We start from the raw sequence: 14,272 nt of genomic DNA, 5'->3' as shown, positions 1-14,272 counted from the left end.
TCAGCTGGTAAAGAATCCACCTGCAATGCAGGAGACCCCAGTTCAATTCTTGGCTTGGGAAGATGCCCTGGAGAAGGGATAGGCTACCCACTCCAGTATTCTTGGTCTTCCCTGGTGGCTCAGCTGGTAAAGAATCTGCCTGCAATGTGTGAGAACTGGGTTTGATCCCTGGGTTGGGAAGATTCCCTAGAGAAGGGAATGGTTACCCACTCCAGTATTCTGGCTTGGAGAATGCCATGGATATGTGTAGTCCATGGGGTTGCAAAGAGTTGGATACGACTAAGAGACTTCCACTTTCACTTTCACACCTTAAAAATAAAGTGATTTGATTAAAAGAATTAACAAAACTGGTTTTTAAAAAGCACTTTTTTACATACTTTTGCTTAAAAGAATATCATGAGAGTAAAATCACATTATCCCAAAAAGAACTCCAATGTCAGGTAAGAGATTTACAATAAAATGGAAGACTTTTATTGTGTATTAAAAGCCATAAAGTCTACTGTGTTCAGTGAAAAAGCTCAAAAAGCTTGCTTTTGAAATATTCAGTGATCAAGGTGTATAGTGATAATTCAACAAATATTTATTTTATTTAGTCACTAAACATTGATTGAACATCTAGGCTGTGCTCAACACTGTGTCAGGGACTGAGGTTTCAAACAAGAATGAATCAAATGTCTTTCGTTTCATAGAAACTTGTGGATGAGATTATCGGAACAGGGAAAAGAGGGAGGAGACAGACCTGTAAGCAAATAATCATAATATCGTAAGTACGCTTTAATAAAGTCAAGCACAAAGTATATTGAAAGTCCATAAGAGAAAGTAACTAACTCTATGGTGGGGGATGAAGGGGAACTACAAAAGGTCAGCTCCCTGAAAGATTCCAAAAGAGTGTGTGACACAGGAGCTTAAACCCTCATTGCAGAGAGAAAACCTACCCATATGAAATAGCTACTGATTGAAATAAACACCACTTCAAAGAAATCAGTTACCAATTAGAATTTTCTAAAAGCAGCTTTTTCTATTTAACATTTCTATCTAGAAACAACGATGCTAGTAGAAATTTTAGAAAACTCTTAACCTTGAAAATAGTAACAAGTCCTAAAATAAAATTTTATTTTTTGTTTTACTTCATAAAATGTTAACCCATATTCCAAATACTGGTTGTCACTTATTTTTTAAACTAAGCTGTTAGGGAGAGGGAGTGACTGTGTAGTTATTAAAAGACCATACTATGATCAAAAGGTACCATTAAGAGAGTGAAAATGCAAACCACAGACTGGGAAATATTCATAATACATACATCTACCAAAATGTATACCCAAATATGGAAGAACTGCTAAAAGCCATAAAAAAGACAGTCTAATTTTTCAATGAGAAGAGCTAATCAACATTTCAAAACTATATATCCAAGGGACTAAAAAGCTAATTTAAAATGATCAACATCATCATTCATCAGACAAAAGAAAATTCAGTAAAAATGCCCCATCAGAATGATTGAAATTAAAGAGGTCAACAATTCCAAGAATTGAGGAGGATGAGATAAACTGGAACTCTAGTTACTGCTGGAGGGACTATAAATTTGTGCAGCCACCTTGGAAAACTGGGAAGATTTATTAAAGCCAGAGACCTGCTCTGTGTTGTGCTTAGTCACTCAGTCATGTCCTATTCTTTGCAGCCCTATGGAATGTAGCCCACCAGGCTCTGTGTGTGGGGATTCTCCAGGCAAGAATACTTGAGTGGGTTGCCATGCCATCCTCCAGGGGATCTTCCCAACAAATGTGGTATATAGATTCAACAGAATAGTATTCAGCCATAAAAAAATAAGGAAATTCTGTTATTTGCAACAACATGAATGAAACAAAAGCATTATGCTAAATGAAATAAGTCCTACAGAGAAAAATGTATGCTGTGTAATTTCACATTTGGAATCTGGAAAAAAGTTGAACTCATAGAAACAAAGAGCAAAATGGTGTTGCCAGGGGCTAGGTAGTGGTGGAAATGGGTAGATGTTGCTCAAAGGGTGCAAACTTCAATTTGTAAAATGGATCAGTTAGAAGATCTGATGTACATCTGGGTGACTATAGGTAATAACATTGCATTGTATATTTGAAGCTTGCTAAGACAGTAGATCTTAAGCATTTTCACTGTACACCCGCAAATGGTAACTATATATGGTGATGGGTGTTTTAATTAACTTGATTTATGGTAATAATTTAACACTATATACATATATCAAATCATTTAAATATATATAATTTATCACATATACCTCAATAAAGCTGGGAAAAATAAAAAATTTAATTTGAAAAGATAGTAAAAAATTAAAAATCAAAAATATTAATCATTTCTGAGTGGTAGAAGTGTTCATGATTTTTATTTTCATTAAGGTTTCTGTGTTTTTTCAAAATTTCTTCAGTGCATGTACATCATTGTTATACAGCACATTTTATTTTCAAAGTGTGTTATTAAAATGTATAGTTTACTTGCTGTTCTTGTTCTTTTTACTCTATGAATCCTTTATAAGTATTGTACGTGAGAGCTTTTTATCATAAGTACATAGATCATTTCTCAGGCAAATTATAGCTTAAATACTAGCTATTCCATCAAAATCTTGCCCCAAATCAGCAGATAATGAGCATCGCAACTGAAAAAAGTATACAAACACTTCTTCACAGCTTTAGCTGTTACCTTAATTAATTATCAATGATTCTTGATTATAGTATTAATACATTCTTAAAGTAATTCAGTTTCAAGGAGAAACTACCATGTACTTCACTACATGATTGTTAATTATCCAGCTCTTTGCAAAAACTTTAAGGTGTTATAGATTAGTAAATGCATTGTGAATTCCTTATATGTCCCAGGTTTCCATGGACCAATAAAATTAGTATGCTGTTTTTGTGCATCCAGAATACTAATGCAGACATTTTTTCAGGAGGCAGAAAGACAATATTACAAACCAAAGTGCTAATCCCATCGATTAAGTTTAATCTTTATTTTTTTATTCATATACATTGATGATAATGTTACTTCTGTTCCCAGTGTCTCTTCAATATAGCGCAGAGAAAAGATTGGGATTTTAGTTTGCTTGCATTCTGCTTTGCTTGTCTGGTTTGTGGGTTTCCACTTTACATCACAAGGAATGAAGTGGAAGCCAGTCTGCAGTCCCACTACCTTTGCCTGAAGACAGATACTGTGTGGTGATTAGTAAGCAGTAAAATTGGCTCTAGGGAGAAGTTTATCTTTCCCTTAACTATAGCTTTCTGAAGTCAAATTACAGCTGGTACTAAGCAACACAATATATATTGGAACAGACTTTTCCAGCCTTAAGAGGCTATTGTTCAAGGTACCTTAATGACAGGCTGTCCACAAGCTTCTGATTGACTGGTTCACAACTCTGACTCCAATGCTCATCATACTGCCTAAAGCTCAGTAGGGAACAAGAGAAGACAAGGAAATTAGCACAGAACTTTCAACAGATCTCAAGAGCTGAGAGAATTGAATTACATCGTAGAGGAGATACCTAAGCCGTAAAATAGAAAAGCTTTGAAATTGTGCACAAAAATGCAGCACAACTATGATCTATTAATGTCTTACGCTCTGTCCCACCTGAACTGACACAACAGACAGATATAGTCGGCAAAAATCCCAAAGGTCCACTCAGTACTTCATGTTGAAAGAATTCTACCATCACTATTGGATCAAAGACTAAGACCAAAACCCAGATGGGTCAGAGTCTGACCTTTGTTCAACCCCAGCTGTCCCTCAAACCTTGCCTTCTCTCCGTGATCTCTCCTCTCGCGCTCTGGGCTGAGTCTTTCTTCCATCACATTTCTGGGAGTGGGGTCTCTCACTTTTGACATATTTGCAAAATCTTTACAGAAAGTATTAAAACTTAAAAAAAGGAAAAAGACAGGAGCCACAAACAGAGATGAAATGTACAAAACAAACAGACGAACAAACTAAATGTTCTGGAAAGTATTTTACTTCAGAATGAAAAATGAACAGTTTTCACTCTGTTCATTGCAAAATACCCAGAATACAATGCTGGTCATTTGAGGAAATGTACACCCCTCAATTTCTCCATCACCCTTTTTCTTAATACTGTTTACCAAAAAGAAACTTCAACAGCATAGGAAAAATGATTTTCCGGGAGCCTGGTGGGCTGCCGTCCAGGGGGCCGCACAGAGTCGGACACAACTGACACGACTTAGCAGCAGCAGCAGCAAGATTCCCAACGGAATCAAGATTGCCTCCCCCCTCACCACCACCTTAATATAATCACTTGCTTATCAGAACACAAAAATTTGCACCATAAGGGTACATTAACTTAACAATGAGAGTCACTCTCAAAAAAAGAAAGAGAAGGAAAAAAACTTCAGTGTGGTAAATATAACATGGATTTCTGCAAGTATTAAGCATCTAAAATAGGCAGCTAAAACTGGATTTAATATTATTTTGTAAATAAATTATTCCCTTGTCCCTAAACATAAATCTACACATTCACAATAGTCCTAGAAAAGAAATACTGTGATTAAGCATAATATATTATGACAAACTAGTTTCAAAATCCCCAAATTCAATGTCTTGATAAAAATTCTGATCAGAAAAAAATGTGACTCAATTTTAAAACATTGTCAAAACAACATCACATTTAAAATCTTCCACGGTTTACACAAATAATAAGAATTTTCAATTTTCCCATTGTGACTTAAAACACAAATAGTTCAGTTCAGTTGCTCTGTTGTGTCTCACTCTTTGCAACCCCATGGACTACAGCATGCCAAGCCTCCCTGTCCATCACCAACTCCAGGGCCTTGCTCAAACTCATGTCCATCAAGCTGGTAATGCCATCCAATCATCTCATCCTCTGTTGTCCCCTTCCCCTCCCGCCTTCAATCTTTCCCAGCATCAGGGTCTTTTCTAATGAGTCAGTTCTTCCCATCAGGTGGCCAAAGTATTGGAGTTTCAGCTTCAGGATCAATCCTTCCAATGAATATTCAGGGCTGATTTCCTTGAGGATGGAATGGTTGGATCTCCTTGCAGTCCAAGGCACTCTCAAGGGTCTTCTCCAACACCACAATTCAAAAGCATCAATTCTTCGGCACTCAGGTTTCTTAGTAGTCCAACTCTCACATCCATACCTGACTACTGGAAAAACCATAGCTTTGACTAGATGGATTTTGTCAGCAAAGCAATGTCTCTGCTTTTTAATATGTTGTCTAGGTTGGTCATAGCTTTTCTTCAGAGGAGCAAGCATCTTTTAATTTCATGGCTACAGTCACAATCTGCAGTGATTTTGGAGCCCCCCAAAAGTAAAGTCTCTCACTGTTTCCATTGTTTCCCCATCTATTTGTAATGAAGTGATGGGACCAGATGCCATCATCTTCATTTTCTGAATGTTGAGCTTTAAGCCAACTTTTTCACTCTCCTCTTTCACTTTCATCAAGAGGCTCCTTAGTTCTTCTTCACTTTCTGCCATAAGGGTGGTGTCATCTGCATATCTGAGGTTATTCATATTTCTCCCGGCAATGTTGATTTCAGCTTGTGCTTCTTCCAGCGTTTCTCATGATGTACTCTGCATATAAGTTAAATAAGCAGGGTGACAATATACAGCCTTGACATACTCCTTTTCCTATTTGGAACCAGTCTGTTGTTCCATGTCCAGTTCTAACTGTTGCTTCCTGACCTGCATATAGGTTTCTTAAGAGGCAGGTCAGGTGGTCTGGTATTCCCATCTCTTTCAGAATTTTCCACAGTTTGTTGTTATCCACACAGTCAAAGGCTTTGGCATAGTCAATAAAGCAGAAGTAGATATTTTTCTGGAACTCTCTTGCTATTTGATGATCCAGCAGATGTTGGCAATTTGATCTCTGGTTCCTCTGCCTTGTCTAAATCCAGCTTTAGCATCTGCAGGTTCACGGTTCACATATTATTGAAGCACAGCTTGGAGAATTTTGAGCATTACTTTGCTAGCATGTGAAATGAATGTAACTGTGTGGTAGTCTGAACATTCTTCGGCATTGCCTTTCTTTGGGATTGGAATGAAAACTGACCTTTTCCAGTCCTGTGGTCACTGCTGAGTTTTCCAACTTTGCTCGCATATTGAGTGTAGCACTTTCACAGCATCATCCTTTAGGATTTGAAAGAACTCAACTGGAATTTCATCACCTCCACTAGCTTTGTTTGTAGTGATGCTTCCTAAGGCCCACTTGACTTCCATTCCAGGATGTCTGGCTCTAGGTGAGTGATCACACCATTGTGGTTATCTGGGTCGTGAAGATCTTTTTTGTACAGTTCTTCTGTGTATTCTTGCCACCTCTTCTTTATATCTTCTGCTTCTGTTAGGTCCATACCATTTCTGTCCTTTATTGTGCCCATCTTTTCATGAAATGTTCCCTTGATATCTTTAATTTTCTTGAAGACGTCTCTAGTCTTTTCCATTCTATTGTTATAGAAAGCTGTTAATTTCAATGATGACATCAGTTTTGGTCTTTAGCATTATTTTCTTCATAAAAAAATTGAGTTGTAATGTGCTCATTTCTGGTCTGATTGGTTTTCAGTATTTTATAAATGTATATTAAAAATTTCTTAAAAGCCAACATGTTTAACTATTGTGAGAGAGAATAACTATAAACAGCTTTATTTAAATCATATTTAAAAATTAAAGATTAATAGGTCTACATTTCATTGCTTATTAAGGCCAAGTATTTCTTTTTTATTTGTTTTTTAATTGGAGGAAAACTGCTTTACAATGTTGTGTTTGTTTCTGCCATACAACAACACAAATCTGCCATAATTATACAGGGAGGTGATATAAACATGAGGAAAGCATGGCAACCCGCTCCACTGTTCTTGCCTGGAGAATCCCATGGACAGAAGAGCCTGGCGGGCTACAGTCGATGGGGTTGCAAAGATTCAAACATGACTGAAGCAACTTAGCACACATGTACGCATGATTATATAATATATACCCTTCCTGATAGGTTTCTTGTGAGGATTAAGTGTGCACACAGGATGGTATATAGTAAACAGTCATTAAACATAGTGTAGGTGATGCCTCTCATTCTGCTTTGTCTCAAAGTCTTACATGTATGTATGTGTATATATGTGTATATATATATATCTCTCTCTCAAGAAACTCCTGGTGTAACAGGCAAATTTGGCCTTGGAATACGGAATGAAGCAGGGCAAAGACTAATAGAGTTTTGCCAAGAAAATGCACTGGTGAACACCCTTTTCCAACAACACAAGAGAAGACTCTACACATGAACATCACCAGATGGTCAACACCAAAATCAGATTGATTATATTCTTCACAGCCAAAGATGGAGAATCTATATACTGTTAGCAAAAATAAGACCAGGAGCTGACTGTGGCTCAGATCATGAACTCCTTATTACCAAGTTCAAACTGAAATTGAAGAACGTAGGGAAAACCACCAGACCACTCAGGTATGACCTAAATCAAATCCCTTATGATTATACAGTGGAAGTGAGAAATAGATTTAAGGGCCTAGATCTGATAGATGGAGTGCCTGATGAACTATGGAATGAGGTTCGTGACATTGTACAGGAGACAGGGATCAAGACCATCTCCATGGAAAAGAAATGCAAAAAAGCAAAACGGCTGTCTGGGGAGGCCTTACAAATAGCTGTGAAAAGAAGAGAAGTGAAAAGCAAAGGAGAAAAGGAAAGATATAAGCATCTGAATGCGGAGTTCCAAAGAATAGCAAGAAGAGATAAGAAAGCCTTCCTCAGTGATGAATGCAAAGAAATAGAGGAAAACAACAGAATGGGAAAGACTAGGGATCTCTTCAAGAACATTAGAGATACCAAAGGAACATTTCATGCAAAGATGAGCTCGATAAAGGACAGAAATGGTATGGACATAACAGAAGCAGAAGTATTAAGAAGAGGTTGCAAGAATACACAGAAGAACTGTACAAAAAAGATCTTCATGACCCAGATAACCACAATGGTGTGATCACTCACCTAGAGCCAGACATCCTGGAATGTGAAGTCAAGTGGGCCTTAGAAAGCATCACTACGAACAAAGCTAGTTCAGGTGATAGATTTACAGTTGAGCTATTTCAAGTCCTGAAAGATGATGCTGTGAAAGTGCTGCACTCAATATGCCAGCAAATCTGGAAAACTCTGCAGTGGCCACAGGACTGGAAAAGGTCAGTTTTCATTCCAATCCCAAAGAAAGCAATGCCAAAGAATGCTCAAACTACCGCACAATTGCACTCATCTCACACAGTAGTAAAGTAATGCTCAAAATTCTCCAAGCCAGGCTTCAGCAATATGTGAACCATGAATTTCCTGATGTTCAAGCTGGTTTTAGAAAGGGCAGAGGAACCAGAGATCAAATTGCCAACATCTTCTGGATCATGGAAAAAGCAAGAGAGTTCCAGAAAAACATCTATTTCTGCTTCATTGACTATGCCAAAGCCTTTGACTGTGTGGATCACAATAAACTGTGGAAAATTCTGAAAGAGATGGGAATACCAGACCACCTGATCTGCCTCTTGAGAAATCTGTATGCAGGTCAGGAAGCAACAGTTAGAACTGGACATGGAACAACAGACTGGTTCCAAATAGGAAAAGGAGTACATCAAGGCTGTATATTGTCACCCTGTTTATTTAACTTATATGCAGAGTACATCATGAGAAATGCTGGACTGGAAGAAACACAAGCTGGAATCAAGATTGCTGGGAGAAATATCAATAACCTCAGATATGCAGATGACACCACCCTGATGGCAGAAAAGTGAAAGAGGAGAGTGAAAAAGTTGGCTTAAAGCTCAACATTCAGAAAACGAAGATCATGGCATCCAGTCTCATCACTTCATGGAAATAGATGGGGAAACAGTGGAAACAGTGTCAGACTTTATTTTTCTGGACTCCAAAATCACTACAGATGGTGACTGCAGCCATGAAATTAAAAGACGCTTACTCCTTGGAAGGAAAGTTATTACCAACCTAGATAGCATATTCAAAAGCAGAGACATTACTTTGCCAACAAAGGTTCGTCTAGTCAAGGCTATGGTTTTTCCTGTGGTGATGTATGGATGTGAGAGTAGGACTTGAAGAAGGCTGAGCACCGAAGAATTGATACTTTTGAACTGTGGTGTTGGAGAAGACTCTTGAGAGTCCCTTGGACTGCAAGGAGATCCAACCGGTCCATTGGGATTTCTTTGGAAGGAATGATGCTAAAGCTGAAACTCCAATATTTTGGCCACCTCATGCGAAGTGTTGACTCATTGGAAAAGACTCTGATGCTGGGAGGGATTGGGGGCAGGAGGGGAAGAGGATGACAGAGGATGAGATGGCTGGAAGGCATCACTGACTTGATGGAAGTGAGTCTGAGTGAACTCTGGGAGCTGGTGATGGACAGGGAGGCCTGGCGTGCTGCGATTCATGGGGTTGCAGAGTCAGACACGACTGAGCAACTGAACTGAACTGAACTGATAACCAAATATCTTGTAATCTCATTCTTTATCCTCTCCTTTCATGGATATATCTTTAACGAAAGATTTTTAAAGCATGGACTTGTTTCAAATCATACTGTAAATTTTGGTTGTGGTCAGACACGACCAAGCAACTAACAATTTCACTTTCTTTGAGTTCAAGCGACATATATAATTCTGTTATTCATCCCATGTTGAGTTTGAAATTCCTTTAGGAATATTTAATGGAATGTAAGTGACATTTCTGAAAAATGCTTTCTCTAGGTCAGTGTGTGTGACTCTTAATTATGGCCATTTCTGAGATGAGATTCTTTCATATATATATATACATATACACACACACACTTATGAGAGCAAAATTTCTTGAACCCAACTCTCCCAGTCAAGCTCAGCTCCATCACTGACTCATCATGTGGCCTCCAGTAAATTATTTAATCTCTCTGAGCCTCAGTTTCCTCACATGTGAAATGAACACAATAATTGTACCTTCCTCGATATAGGGTTCTCGTGAGGATTAAGTGTGCACACAGGATGGTACATACTAAACAGTCAGTAAACACAGTGTGATGGTCACATATCACACAGCGTGTGATGGTCCGTTCCACCTTATCTCCACATGAGCTCAGTGCCTGAGGAAGGAACTGGCCCTCTCTGCCTGGCAAAGTTCAGTCTGAAACACGATTGAATGGCACGTGCAAATGACTATGTGTAGAAATGTAGCTGTTTTATTTTAGCTAAAAATCTATTCAAATAAGTCTTTCTCAGGTATGCATTTAAATCAATAAGTTCAAATGGTCTCTCAGGGCTGTTTCTCCCCACCATTCATACATAATTTGGTGACTGCCTTTCCATGTTGGAGGTAAAACAGTTTTCTTAACTCTTATGGATTCCTCTTTTGATAAAAATTTTCAAATGCTACCCATCTTTTACAGTCCATCCTGAATAGAACTTCTGTCAAAAATCTTTTCTGACTATAACAGGCAACTTGGCACCTTGCCTTTCTTCAGTTTCTAAGGGTTTTACATAGTCTGAATGTCACTTGATTCTACTGGCTCAGATTGCTGCATATCTTAAAATTGAAAACAATTTAAACAAAAACTAAAATCACTTAGAAATTATTGGAAATTATAGCTTTGTGTTAATTAAACCATAGGGCAAACATTCAGAAATATATTTCTGATTTCCTCAAATCCCATAGGTGTAAGTTGTTTAAAATTACTTCTTATTTAGTGAATGCATTCTATGTTCCATACTGTAGGCTATGTGCTTTTCCTATCTTGTTTAATTTAAACCTAATGGGTCTGGGTAACCAAGAGGTAGGTTAAGATAGATGGTAAGGAGAATTATTGTTTGAGGAGTTAAACATTATGGATTTTGTTCATATTATTAATTGAATTCTCCTAACAACCTTTGATGGAGACACTAAATTCTCCCTTTATAGGTGAAAAAACTGAAGGTAAATGGGTTTAAATCACTAATCCAAGGTCATGAATTGACCAATAATTAGCAAGTGTCAAGCCCAAGGTTAGAATTCCTTGATTTCTGACTCCAGTACCTGAGGACTAAGCCCTAATTCATTCTCTGACCAACTTGTGACCTTGGGAAAGTGAGTTAAACCTGCCAGACCTCAGTCCCCTTGCTGGAAAGGAATTACTATAAAACCAAAAGCTAACATTTATTGAAAATGTACTTTGTTCATGAGCTGTGGTAAGTGGTTTATGGAAATTATTTCATTCTGTTCTCAGAACAAATTCACAAGGCACTTATTATGATCCCTGTTTTAGAAATAAGGAAAAACAAGCCCAGAGAGTGTTAAAACACTCAGACCGCAGAGCTCGTGTGGTTGACCTCGACTTCATGTCCCACTTTCCTCTCCACCACGTGCTACGCTGCCTCCAGGGACTGAAAAAATCTGCCATCAACACTGCGAAGCATCCGGTGAAAGAGTGCATGTGAAATGGCTAGCACAAAAAATGTCAGCTTTGCTTACAAAATCATAGGTAATACCAACTAATGTATTAGGACAAAACTCAGCTCTAAAATATCCTTGACAAGCTCTAAAGGTTGGCCAAATTAACAAGAGGAAATTTCACAGGATAACAGCCAGGCCCTATAATTAAATTTAAAAAATCAAATGTACCTGTTCTGAAGAGAGCAGGCCTGATTAGCAGCTGGTACATAAAAGGATTTTAGTAGATTTCAAACTCCAGGATACAATACTGTAATATAACAACTCCCCCCAACAGAGTCAAAGTTATCTTAGGCTACTTTAATGGAAATTCAGTCTCCAAACAAGATGGACCATAATGGGACTCAATTTGCACTGGTTGGATCATGTCCGGAGTACTGGGGTTCAGTCAGTTTTAGAGAAAATGATGATAGAAGAGCCGAGAACTCAGAAATCTGCCACACTGGACCCTGAAGTTCCGACACTGTACCAGAAAGTTCACACTAGTGGTCATTAAATATTTGAAAGTTTTATATTCTAGATGGCCCTTTAAAGCAAAATAAGAATCATGGTTGGAAGATACAGGGAAGAATATTCCAGTTCACTATAAGGGCAACTTTCAGAAGCAAGTAAAGTCACATAAAATTGTATGAGGGGCTTCCCAGGTGGTGATACTGGTAAAGAATTTGCCTGCCAGGGCAGGAGACACAGAGATAAGGGTTAGATCCCTGGGGAGAGAAGATCCCCAGAAGTAGGAAATGGCACCCAAAATCACTAGGACAGTAACTATAACCATGAAATTAAAAGGTGTTTGCTTCTTGGAAGGAAACCTATGACAAACCTAGACAGTGTATTCAGAAGCAGAGACATCACTTTGTCAACAAAGGTCCACATAGTCAAAGCTATGGTTTTTCCAGTAGTCAGATGTACAGATGTGAGAACTGGACCATAAAGAAGGCTGAGCATCAAAGAATTGATGCTTTTGAACTGTGGTGTTGGAGAAGACTCATCAGAGTCCCTTGGACATCAAGGAGATCCAACCAGTCCTTCCTAAAGGAGATCAGTCCTGGGTGTTCACTGGAAGGACTGACACTGAAGCTGAAGCTCCAATTCTTTGGCCACATGATGCAAAGAGCTGATTCATTGGGAAAGACTTTGATGCTGGGAAAGATTGAGGGTAGGAGGAGAAGGAGGAAACAGATAATGAGATGGTTGGGTAGCATTACCAGCTCAATGGACATGAATTTGAGCAAATGTCTGGAATAGTAGCAGACAGGGGAGCCTAGTATGCTGCGGTCCATGAGGTCACAAAATGTTGGACACAACTTAGTGACTAAAGAACAACAACAAAATTGTATGAACTTCTTTAAGACTATGAGTGTTTACTTTCATTGTAGGTGTTCAATCAAAAGGCCAACAATCTCTTGTCAGAAGTATTATGCAAGCAATCCAGGTAAGAGACAAGGGCTCAGAATACATAAAGTTACTATATTCCTTCCAGCTTTGTAATTCTATGTGTGAACAGGAGTAGGAAGATTTTAATCTGACAGAAGTTACATACTTCTGCTTGCTTAAATTATTTCAGACAGCACATTAATTGCATAGTGCCATACTCATAAGTGGCTTAATAAATAGTCTCTAAATAAAGAAAACTTTTCTACACATCAAAATAATATGTTGTCTAATAAATTTAAGTTTAACATGTAGTTCAAATGCATCCTACAAGTTTAACACTTTATAGGCTATCAGATAAGATCAGATCAGTTGCTGGGTCGTGTCCGACTCTTTGCAACCCCATGAATTGCAGCACGCCAGGCCTCCCTGTTCATCACCAACTCCTGGAGTTCACTCAGACTCACGTCCATTGAGTCAGTGATGCCATCCAGCCATCTCATCCTCTGCCGTCCCCTTCTCCTCTTGCCCCCAATCCCTCCCAGCATCAGAGTCTTTTCCAATGAGTCAACTCTTCCCATGAGGTGGCCAAAGTACTGGAGTTTCAGCTTTAGCATCATTCCTTCCAAAGAAATCCCAGGGCTGATCTCCTTCAGAATGGACTGGTTGGATCTCCTTGCAGTCCAAGGGACTCTAAAGAGTCTTCTCCAACACCACAGTTCAAAAGCATCAATTCTTCGGCACTCAGCCTTCTTCAAGTCCAACTCTCACATCCATACATGACCACAGGAAAAACCATAGCCTTGATTAGACGAACCTTTGTTGGCAAAGTAATGTCTCTGCTTTTCAATATGCTGTCTAGGTTGGTCATAACTTTCCTTCCAAGGAGTAAGTGTCTTTTAATTTCATGGCTGCAGTCACCATCTGCAGTGATTTTGGAGCCCAGAAAAATAAAGTCTGACACTGTTTCCACTGTTTCCCCATCTATTTCCCATGAAGTGGTGGGACCAGATGCCATGATCTTTGTTTTCTGAATGTCAAGCTTTAAGCCAACTTTTTCACTCTCCACTTTCACTTTCATCAAGAGGCTTCTGAGTTCCTCTTCAGTTTCTGCCATCAGGGTGGTGTCATCTGCATATCTGAGGTTATTGATATTTCTCCCAGCAATCATGATTCCAGCTTGTGTTTCTTCCAGTCCAGCGTTTCTCATGATGTACTCTGCATAGAAGTTAAATAAACAGGGTGACAATACACAGCCTTGACGTACTCCTTTTCCTATTTGGAACCAGTCTGTTCTTTGTCCAGTTCTAACTGTTGCTTCCTAACCTGCATACAAATTTCTCAAGAGGCAGATCAGGTGGTCTGGTATTCCCATCTCTTTCAGAATTTTCCACAGTTTATTGTGATCCACACAAAGGCTTTGGCATAGTCAATAAAGCAGAAATAGATGTTTTTCTGGA

This window comes from Bos taurus, chromosome 9 (assembly GCF_002263795.3).
Source record: "Bos taurus isolate L1 Dominette 01449 registration number 42190680 breed Hereford chromosome 9, ARS-UCD2.0, whole genome shotgun sequence".
Classification (NCBI taxonomy): Eukaryota; Metazoa; Chordata; class Mammalia; order Artiodactyla; family Bovidae; genus Bos; species Bos taurus.
Note: the sequence above shows the minus strand (reverse complement) of the source record.